This window comes from Amblyomma maculatum, chromosome 7 (assembly GCF_055883805.1).
Source record: "Amblyomma maculatum isolate TAMU_Amacu chromosome 7, ASM5588380v1, whole genome shotgun sequence".
Lineage (NCBI taxonomy): Eukaryota > Metazoa > Arthropoda > Arachnida > Ixodida > Ixodidae > Amblyomma > Amblyomma maculatum.
The window spans coordinates 128,434,909-128,446,928 of NC_139350.1; the positions used below are offsets into that span (position 1 = coordinate 128,434,909).

The window sequence follows — 12,020 nt, forward strand, 5'->3', positions numbered from 1 at the left end:
GTGGTGCTAAAGAAAGATAAAACGCCAAATATGATCAGTGATGCTAACTTACATTGACACAAACAAATACTTGGAAGAAAATTATCCAGTTATTCAAGACGCCTAAAAGAAAGTTTCAATGAAAATGTCGCTACTATCGAGCCTCGCACATTTCCAAACAATTCGCAGGCTAGGGCGGATGCCGATCTGGGAAGCCGAGGAAAAAATTTGAGTAACATAACGTGTGTTTATTACACGTTTACATATGGCACATCATGCTTAGGCATTTAATTCCTTACAGAATAGGAACCATGGTAGGCAGTGAATGTTGCAATTATCGGGTTGCGAACAGCGTAGTGAACGGCAAACATAACTTCGGCTACATCGCTTGCGATTATTACGGTGCAATGTAAACTAATCTAAAGAAATCAGGGCCGGTTTGCACAATATAGTACGAGCTAAGTCCAGACTCAAACGCTGACCAGGCTTCTTTAAGACGGCACTGGTTTCGAACGCTTCGGTTCGGCTCGTGCTCACCAGAGTGGCTTCCCTGAATTCCCTCAGCAACCACTTGGGGCCTTTTAACTCGTCACACAATCTTAAGCTGCAAAATTCAATGGCACGGATTTTACGCAGCGCAAGACTGACGGAACGTTTACATCTTACAGCGGGGACAGTACCAGCGCATCCCTATATTTCCCTAATTTCTATACCTGGTACCTGGTGTCCTTGTGTCTTAACTAAGACGGCACTAGAGTTGTAATCAAGCAAGCGACTCATACCCGTGTCACACGGGCACTGTAAGGGCATTTGAATAAAAGACACACGACAGAGTTCAATCGCCTTTCCAGAAGCGGTCTTTTCCGTAAGCCGAAATCGCCGATCTTTTTTACGGCCTCCTTTTAAGCCTCCAGCCGCAGTGGACACCAATGATTATCTTCGAATAAATAAACAAAACGAAAGTGAGTTTTCGTCTCACGTTTGTACATTATAAAAAAGAATTTTACCTTTCGCAGAAGGTTAACTACAAGGCACAATAATGTAGTCTTTCTGCAGCACTCTCGTAACCAGTTCAAGATATCACGTGGTGACGCAAAGCGCCGATGCGTATGCGCGCCACCTTCTTTAATTTACCGTTTGTGAACATATTGTAGCTAAATGTACTATACACAACATGTAATAACACACGTATTCGATTTATATTATAACGGTTGTTACACTAAAGAATTGCCGTAACCGCTGAACGAGGGCACCGAGAGAGCTGAATCAGGAACGCGGGCAACAGGAACGGGCGGGCACTTGAACGTCCTCTACTTCGTCCCATTTCGCTCCTTCTTCTTCTAGCTCTAACACACGTGTCAATATGTTTCCATACGCCGGTTTATTATGATGGTTTTGTTTCAAGATCTAGCGCTACATATTCGATAGCGTCCTCGGTAAGAAACGCTAAAAAGAGATCGCCAGCGTCGTGTGTCTGCTATGCAGCTCCTTTTGAATAAAAGCTTTCAACTCGCTAATAGACCGATTAGGTGAAATAATTTGTTTGCTCATGTGACACGGGTATTATTGAAGTCAGGACTGAAGCCCAGTCTTGACTCCATTCTTAAGCGATCATGCTAGCAGCTTATCCTTTAGACTCAGGTCTGAACTTAGCTAAGACAGTCTGAAGGTCGTTTCGTGCAAGCGGGCCCAGATATAGGAGCCCATGAGAGCCACGAGATAACGCTACAAAAATCATCTTCGCTCGGTTCTACAATCAGCTAGGGCACTACACGCGTAGAAAAGCAATGTTCCAAAGCGAAAAAACATTTATGCTCTTTGCCGTTGTATTCCCGTACCTATATCCTAATGTGTTACTTACGCAGCAGCGGCGTACACAGCCTACTGTTTATTTCAAAATATTGGTCGATAAGGCTAAACTGTCTTGCAACTTACCTCGCCGATACATGAGCTGCCAGTTGCTTTCCGTCGATCCCGTTTTACTTCCGCGCACAAATTCTTTCCATTGAGTCCCGGAGGAAGCGATAACAACGTAGTTCTTTATAAGTTCACCAGGCGCACATCGACACACACAAAAAGCTCGTAATGTTCGTAAGCTCGTAATCACAGAACCTCAGTCAGCTTGACCGCCCAAAGAGCATAACCATGTTTCTATTGCATATCGATGCAATCCAATATTACCGCCGAATACCTGGATCACTGAATGCCGCAGTCACTGCTTCATCTTCCTTCATATTTTTTTCTGGTTGAAAAGAAAATTTCAGCTTTCTCTTCTTCTTCTTCTTCCTTGATATTTGGCATATAACCCCGAAGGGGGATTGGCCAGGGTTCAGTGTGGACTGCCAAATGTCCTACACAAACTGAATTAGTGTATTAAAGTAATTGACAACTAAACAAAAACCTAAGTTTTAAGATCACAAAAGTTATTGAATGAAAAAATATGAAGCAAAAATTTGGAGTTTTGTAAATTTGGAATGTAATTAGCAAGGGAATCTGTCCGTAGCTGTGATGTGGTTATGTAAGTACTGACAAATTTGAGGCAACGCAAATCTTTTCTCACTCGCACCGAAGGAGAGTAGAAGCGGGACCGACAACGTAAATCCCAAGCGTGCAATTGGAGTTTCTAAATGCACCCTCCTCTGATGTGAAAACCTTCGGCAAGCGAGAAGGAAGGGATCAATATTTTCAATTTCATCGCAAGCCTCACAAAGGTTGTGTGGGGCTGATCCCGCATCTACATAAATAAAGATTTAGGCGAGGAATCCTGCATCTCAGGAGAGTCATCGTTACCTCACACTGCCGTGATTTACATGCTCGAACTTTCCATGAGTATATGAGATGCTGGTATTCGGCTGTAGATAGCAAAGAATCATTGCATGAAGCGGCTAGGTATTGATATCGCTGGAAACGGGGCATTCCAAAAATGGTGATATTAGGGATGGTACATGAAACAGATGCATCAATAGCTGATTCAGCCAGAAAATCTGCCGCTTCGTTCTGGAAAATACCGCTGTGTCCGGGGACCCAGATGAATCGTATTTTTGTGTGTGTTCTAAACCGTTTTTTGTCTTTTTTGGTTTATCGCAACTTTCACTAAAAGGTATTTCTTTCAGCATTTGGCATGACAGAGTTGACGGGCTGCACCATACTCTCGACTCCACTAGACAGCGACTTCAAAAGCGTCGGAAGGCCTGCGCCTTTCGTGGAAATAAAAGTAAGCAATGAATAAAGTTAACGCTGAATATACTATTTTACACAATCAGCGAATGTGAATGCAAAGCAAATACGTAATCATCCCCGATGGTAAAAGAAGTTAGAAGACAACGCGCATGCCTTGATCTCCCAACTTATCTACGTCGCCTGCTATCTAGCATTCGACTTTCCAATACGTTTGCGTTATGTATAGGCTAACGTTGAAAGCGTTCTCGAGCGTAGGACTCGAGCATAAGGAACCTGCATTGGCTAGGCGGCGCTGCATTTGTTCCGCAACGCGCCTAAAAAATGTTGCTGTTAGCCGCTTGGTTCGCGATAAACGACCGAGAATATTCATCACTGTTATAGATACGCATGTCACAGATAACGTCCTTTCCTAGGCGCTCTCGATGTATCCCAGTTATCTGGCACGCCATGCAAAGCTTCGACAGAGCGCGCAACCTGATACATGTATGCTGATGCAGGTGGCGTGAAAACGCCCTACGAAAGCGCCTTAAAAGTATTTGCTGTTCGCGCTGGGATATGTTTTACGGCGCGGCGATCGACAAAACAACTCGCAACACCCCACCATAACGCAAGTGTCACGCAGACCGAGGTTGAACTGGGAAAACAGTAGGTGGGCGACAGCCCTCTCGTACTTTTTAGATGCGCCACCAAGAAAGCTTCAACCAAGACACTCAGTTGGTGGTAGCATTGACAACTCTCTAATCGTTGGGCTACACACCACACAAGCACGGTCAAAAGTTGAATGGGAAATAGCCGCCGCCGTATATCGGCAAAGCACTGCGGAAGTCACGGATTTAGGTACAGCCTGTAGCCTGTGCAGCAAACTTTTCTCTTTCTGAATCTCAGTCGGCAATGCCCTCGTTTGCTACGGCGAAAACGCCTATTCGATTCCTAAGGCTAAAATACCACGCCCTTTTCGTTGAGGGTGTCTTACATACTCAACTGTGAAGACTTGCTTTAACGCCTTCGGGCGCTAAGCGGTAATGTCCGAATGAAGATCTATACTGCGTTTCACAAGTTCTTTGTAGCACAGTGGAACATCTCTGTCGTCCAATGAAGGCTACAGGATCATCTCGAAGTGTCCTGTCAAATACTCTCGCAGTGTTAAACTATTTTCTCAACCAATACTTGAAGCGATAATAAATATAGTTCAGCCTTTTAATTTGACGAGCACGACAAGCCCTTCATTCGCTCGTTAAATCAGCAAAGATAGTCCGCACCAACACAGCATGGCGGAGGCGTGTTGCGAAGTTGTGCACCACCATTCTCAAACACGGCATCCGCACCGTTTGCTGTTTGCTCCTACGCGCCGCAACTACGCACTTATTATTTTTGAACTAAAAGCTTCACTACGCTACCTCGGGCAACCGTCAGCGACCGTGCGGTTTTCAGCTTGAGTTGAGCTAAACGTGAAACCACAAGACAGCATTCCGGAGCCCTGAAAGGAGACATTGCCACCGTGGCCCGAGCAGAGCTGTGCCCGGCTGCCAGGCAAGCGCAGCAGCACTGTGGAAGACTGCGCCCAACTAGAGATGAGCCCTGCTGGGAGGCTAGTCGCCAGAGAGGCTAGTCGCCGCTCCCCTTCCGCAAGCGCGCCGCAGGAAGGAAGGCGAGGACGCCGTTGGCTCAGCGGTCCGATGGCGGGGAATATAGGTGGCTGCTGCTGCCACGCATGACTGTGGGTGCGTGTGCTCCGGCTCTGCGACAACGGGGCGATGATGCACTTGAATAAAGACGTTATAGAGATTCATAACAAATGCATAATCCTTAATCCACACTTTCACTGCATAAATAGCGAAAGGGACAGCAATATCGTCGCGAAAAGGCTTTCGCCTCACCATTCTCTCCTTCGCGCCTCAAGTTCACAGAGATACTGAGAGAGAAAGAGGCCGAGAAAGCAGGCGTCGGACCGCCACCAGCGAAATCCGTGATTTAGGACAGAAGTGCTAAGCACTCAATGTTGTGTAGCCAATGTGACGGCGATGATCACGTGTTTAACGCACGCACGCACACACACACACACACACACACACACATATATATATATATATATATATATATATATATATATATATATATATATATATATATATATATATATATATATATATATACACGTACACGGCTCTGCGCCGCACATCTCCGTGCGGCGTGTACGTGGTCGCTCGTTGCGCGGCGAGGCTTCAGCTCAGCCACAACTCGACAATGGGCCTAGCCAGGGTAGTGAAGCTTTTTCTGTTAACCAAAGCTAGACGACAGGGCATTTGTTTCTTCCCCAGCGATGGAGCTACCAGACGCGGGATGACAGGAGCGGAGGAGCACATTTAACCGGCACACGCAATTCTGAATGACTCCAAATGTCACAAAGGTAAATAGGGTACGCCTCAGGTCGCAGATGAGCCAACGTTTCGACAAGTGGACTTGTCTTCGTCTGGGCATTTCAGACGAAGACAAGTCCACTTGTCGAAACGTTGGCTCATCTGCGCCCAGACGAAGACAAGTCCACTTGTCGAAACGTTGGATCATCTGCGACCTGATGCGTACCCTATTTACCCTTCTTCAGTTCTTCTTTTTTATACCGTGCAAACCATCTTCTTCCTTTCGTTCTACCTGAATCCAAATGTCACAGGTTCCCCAGCGCTGCAAACCACTTGTGAGATGATGTAGAGTACATATTCCCGCTTTGAACTTCTGCCCTGCTTTGGCGGCGCTGAGTAGGGGATCAACTGCTGACGACGGGAACGCGAGTTCGGTCCTGGCTGCGGCAATCGCGTTGCGATGTCAGTGCTCGTTAAACAACCCCAGGTGGTTAATGTCGCTTTGGAACGTTAAACCCTGTAAGTGGAAAGCAAACAATACATTACTGACCAACCATTCTTTTAAATGAGCCTACTAGCGGCTAGCTCTACGTGAGGGAAATTCTCTGTACTCGCTTATCACACCATTAAATAAATTTGTAGCTCTACTTGAACGCATCTCACAAATGCGTTAATTGCAATTTGACTGTAGATTTCGATCTGATTAAGAAACCGTAGGCTGTCCGTTATGATTGTTTTAAACTACCTGTGCTGTCGTCTGGTTCGTTACTGCCTCGCTGATTCTGCCTTGTTTTCCCCCTTCCACGTGATCACGTGATTGCCCGCGTGATCTACACATTACCGAATAAGTAAACTCGGACACGCGAACATTAGGAAAACTTGTTCGCAGCGCGCTCTATCCACGGAAGCGCGTAGAAGTAGTGTGGGTCCATCGGACCTATCCTGATCTTGATGCTCGCTTTATGACTGGTGCGGGCAAAGCAACGCTTATTGCATCCATGTCCGCAAAGAACGTTTTAAAGTTTTATTGAGGATTTCATCAGTGTCATGCATCGTGCCGAATTAGTTCGTTGTTTTTTTTGTTTGTTTTTTTTGCCCGTTCATCTGCGTCATCAGGAATGCGGCCATACCAGAGCGGGTGCTGGTGGGCGTGCAGCGTTTCGTGGTTCTCTCAGCGGTTTCTCCAACTTCGGAATCACGGCGTGCCAAGTGCGGTAAATCGTTGTATAAAGCATCACTTGCGCCTGTGACAAACACTGATAGAAGCAGCATGACTGGGCCGGTATACTGGTACCATGCTTAAAATTAAAATTCCAGGAAGGGTCCGCCGGGCCATCGCTATCTCCACACGATTCCCCTGATAGAGCATGCTAGAAATCACTCTTGTTACCGCTCGCTTGCTCCGTTTTACTTTTGGGAGGCTCTATATAACTATATTTTACCTCAGCCTTCGTATGTAACACAGTGGTATTTATTACTGCTTTTGGTTTGCTTTGTGTTTCTTTAGATTATAGTGTTTAATGCTACAAAGCCAGTCGGGCTGTGAGAGACTCCGTAGTGAAAATAAGGCTCCCGAAATATTGACAGCGTTCAGAGTGGGTCAGAGAAATAACTCAAGTTACCGACATTCTAGTATAAATTAAGAAGAAGAAATGGACATGAGCAGGACATGTAGTGCGAAGAGAGGATAACCGATGGTCGCTGAGGGTAACAAACTGGATTCCAAGGGAAGGAAAGCATAGCAGGGGGCGGCAGAAAGTTAGGTGGGCGGATGAGATCAAGAAGTTCGCAGGGGTCAAGTGGATGCAGCTAGCACAGAACCGGGTTAAGTGGAGAAATTGGGAGAGGCCTTCGCCCTGCAGTGGGTATAATCAGGCTGATGATTATTATTATTATTATTATTATTAATATTATTATTATTATTATTATTATTATTATTATTATTATTATTATTATTATTATTATTATTATTATTATTATTATTATTATTATTATTATTATTATTATTATTATTATTATTATTATTATTATTATTATTATTATTATTATTATTATTATTATTATTATTATTAACCTTATGTACTTCAATGTGCACTAACATGGCACAGTACGAGGCAGCCTTACTTTTTGCCTCCATCGAGAAACGGCCGCCATGGCCAAGATCGAAGCCACATCTTTGGTATCAGCAGTGCAGCAGATTAACAACTAAAGTACTGCGGCGAGGAGGGTTACAGGTTTTGTACCATGCCAATCTGCACTATTTTGGTCATAATTTTATTTGACACGCGGCGTTCCGGTTTTAATCTAGAATTCCGTTTCCAATATGTTTAATAAGAAATAATAAAAAAGTAGAGTAAACTGCGCCGGCTTAAGTTTTGTCAGGGCATTTACGCGGTACCAGAGTTCACTTCAATGCATTCATATCCGGCCAGTTCCAGAACAGGCCGTTCTAAACCTCGGAAGATATCACCTAACACGAGCCGTCGGGCCGTCTTCTTAATTTCATTGACATTCTTGCTCCTGATTTGAGTAGACAGTGTGCAATATATACATGTTGAGGCAAAACTATTCCTCTGACTTCTTCGATCTAGGGAAGAGTTAAAACTTTCAGTTTGTTCTGCATCGAAGAGTTCCAAGATGGCATGCCAAAAACCCTTAGATAAATTTTTAAAAAATACCTAAATACTGATGGCATCCGCGGATATTACTCAGTTTTAATTGCGCTCGACATCTCCGAATATGTTTTGCTGCTTCTGTGCAGGTCGCATACTTGTCCACAAGGAAGGCTCTGGGACCCCACGAACAAGGGGAAATATGTGTGAAGGGTGCCTGTACGTTTAAAGGCTACCTCAAGAAACCAAAAGAAACGACAGAGATCTACGAGGATGGCTACGTTTGCACTGGTACGGTGTCCTTATGACGGGAAATATGTACCTACTTCACTGTGGCAGCCATTTTGTGGTGCATGCCGCGCGATGAAAGGCTTCGGGCATATCAAATAACTTATCGACACTTTCGGTATCCCCTGACTACCTCCTATTTTTCATTATCATCTACGGGACTTTCTTGTCTATCCTTTATTCCGAGCTCGTTTTTTTTTTTGTTATACCTGATTGGTTCAGATGTGTACTGTTATAGATCGCCACGTGCTGTTCACAAGACATTGACTGATTCAGAATTTCGACACGAAAGCACTAATACTGAGGTTCGTACCCTATAGAAAAGCGTCTAACACTTGCTCGTTCGTTTGTAGTGCTTCCTCGCTAAAAGAAAAACGTTGGAGTGGAGCGGATTCAAGGCTAGGAATTTATCGTGGGAAGTAAGTACGGAACATTGTAGCGGTCGCCGCTCCGGATCATCCCGGGCGCAGACTACCGCACACTATCGAGGTGTGCATCAGTTGTCGTCGTCGTCTCTATCAAATTTTCGTTCGTGCAGAAAACTTTCGCACATCCTCCTCGGTTCGATTACGTTTAATATCTATCACGTTTTACCATACATTTCTCAATCTGACTCTTGAGAAGTGAAACGCTACGAGAAAATTTTTTAACACGCTTTGGACTGTTATTTGCCCTCCTAGGCGACGTGGGCTACTACACTCCCGACGAGCGCTTTTTCGTGTGCGGCCGACTGAAAGAGCTGATCAAGTGCATGGACCAGCAGGTGGCCCCCGCCGAGCTGGAAGAGCTGCTCTCCTCTGACTCCCAAGTGCGCCACGCAGTCGTCGTCGGAGTCCCGCACCCCCAGTACGGAGAGGCTGCGCGGGCTTACGTGGTGCCCAGGCGACCCATCCGACAGGGAAGCATCGAAGAGCAGAGGGAGGCCCAGAGGCTACAGGAACTCGTGGCTGGTAGGAATGCTTTTAAAACTGCACGTGACCCGCCGCGATTGTGCAGTGGTTAGGGCGGTCAACTACAGTGCCCGAAGATGTGATGTGATCCCAGCCGTGGCGGCCGCTTTTCGATGGAGGCGAACAGCAAGGCGCCCGTGTGCTCTGCGATGTCTGAGAAACATTAAAGAACCCCGGGTGGTCGAAAGTTCCAGAGTCCTCTACTACGGCGTCCCTCATAGCCTGAGTCGCTTTGGGACGTCGTTAAAACTCCACAAACCAAACCAGAACTTCACCTGACATCGTTACATTCCCTTTGTGCACCTCTCACCCTCCTGCGGTGTCTTGAGTGGTCGGTAACATGACCTCCTGGCGCTAGAAGCCCATGCGTAAGCCGAGCTGATTTCCGTGGCGGGGTACTTTCCAGGCAGTGAGAGCGCGATGCAAAATTTCATGTCCCCTTGGTGCTACATGCCCGCCCACGTGAATGCCATGAGACTTGCTTGCGCAGCTGTCGCCTTTATGTGCAGTCCACACAATTTTGTTTTCAGAAGTGCACACTCACTTCTCCCTAGACCTACGCGATAAAAAAAAAATTCCGAGAGCACAGTGGAATCTAGGCTGCAGAAATGCGAAAGTCGAAGCGTTGCTGCTGCAGATGGTGTCTCACGTTTGCTTTCATTGTCATTATCAACTGAATGCACCGTCACTATCATTGCTAATGTCATCATTATCAGTGTCACTAATTGCAGCGTCATAGACATCGCTACTGTGATCCTCACGGTAGGCAAGGAGAATTATGATGTGCATTTCGCGATCCTGGGCGTGGCACAGTTGGTTAAAGCGCGGGGCTGGGGATCCAAAGGTTGCAGGTGCGATTCCCGGTGTAGACCAGGTTTTTATTTTTCTGATGACGTCATTTGGTTTATAGCTGTAGTGTTTCCGGGCAAACGAACGCCGACACTATGAGTCATTTAAGGCACGGCAAACGTGCTTGTTGAGCGGATGAGATAACTGAATGCTGCAATAAAATAACTTGCTGCCCAATTATGCGGCCATCGCGGCGATTTTCGGGGCACCTGGTGTTTCGAGATAGTGTGCAGTTATCTTTGCTGGTTCATTTTCCCATGCAGCTCTTGGTTTCTGACTGCGGGGGAAGCCCCACATTCTTGTCTCGCCACGCGCCGCGGCAAAATAGTGGTGGCAATATATGAACTCCTTAGTCATCCCCTCTCCTGCCCAGAGGGGCCATTCTGATGCCAATAGGCCGGAAATCATGTGGGCAGGTGATTTCGTGTTTACCAGCCACAGGACCCAGAGCAGACATCGCGGCGCGACTGCGGGCGGGGCGAAGTGGAGGGCGGAGAATTGTTTTCGATGTCGATAGTGAAGTATCGTGTCAGAAATGTGACAAGGAAATCGGCCAACTGATGGGCTGTCGCGGCTGCAGGCCACCGACACAGACGTCCGTCACGAATTAGTGTCGTGTTGCGTGACTGAGTTAAATACAAGGGCCGAGAATGACCCAATCGAACCTCTTGTTTCGAGAACACAGTGCTGCTCTCTCGCTTGGGTTTACTCAGCCACGGCCTGACACAGTGACAGCGCCGCCGCCGCTGCTAGAGTCCGGCTGCGTCTAAACACATTGTCACTTGCTAGTAACAGTGTCGTAGGCGAGAAATAAACGACCTAGAGGTGCACTGAAACTTTTTATTGACCTGACTTGCGTTCACAAGAGAATAAATTAACACGGGGGAGTCGAAAGCAACAATCATGCCCGTCGGTCGTCGAAGTACGAATGCCCGTTTCATCGTTGCATTCGTCAGTGCTCCGTTTAAAATCAGCGCAGCAACATCTCGGAAAACCAGCCAAGGGATACGGAAATAATTTCAGAATAATACAGAAACAGTTATGTTTGCCCGCGACTATTCCAAACTTATCACAGTGCATATTGCGCTACAATAAAAGAGGTAAACACGTGTTTCACGCTACGAGCTTGAAGACACAAATGAGCGCTAGATCGGTCCATGCGCAACAATTTCAGCGATAAGGCCGCACGCTGAGAGCTCTTGAAAACAACGAATAAAAATTTTAAAGGTTTGCAGCAATATGATTGCACATATCCATGAATTCAGCCGGCTTTTGGAAGGCACATACACGGTGTATATTTGACCAGACGACGCAGCAGGCGATACATCTCGACTTTTGGGTCCCATGTGACCAACCAAGAAAAGGCCGACACTGGAAAGGAAAAGGCCGCCACCATCGTCGCTCGAGCAGCGTTACGCTCATCAGTGATGGGCAGAAATAATATTTGCATACCTACTTTCGCTGGCAGAGTATTTACCTTTCTCTTAACAGAAAGAGCAGGTAGGAGGCACGAGTAATTGTATTCCAACGAACTCTTCTTTTCGTTCGTTAACCAATGCTAACGTACTGTAAACTGCTTTTAAACGTGCGAATTTGTTCAGCTTCATCTGTGGCATGCATTCCTGACCTAATAAACACTCATTGAAGAGCTCATTCAATACAACATCGCGAACGAGAAAAAGCAATGAAATTTCACTCAATAAAGTCGATCGTAAACGCGAGGGGGGGCGGGGGCATTTCGAAGTCACGCATATATAGCTTGGCGGGAACGACACTTCTCTTTTTCAAGATTTCCTGGCCGAAAA

The 12,020-nt window shown here is 46.2% G+C and overlaps 1 pseudogene; it reads left to right on the forward strand.

The window, feature by feature from the left end:
• Positions 1–12,020, forward strand: part of LOC146184712 (luciferin 4-monooxygenase-like) — a 65,414-nt pseudogene that overhangs the window by 50,034 nt on the left and 3,360 nt on the right.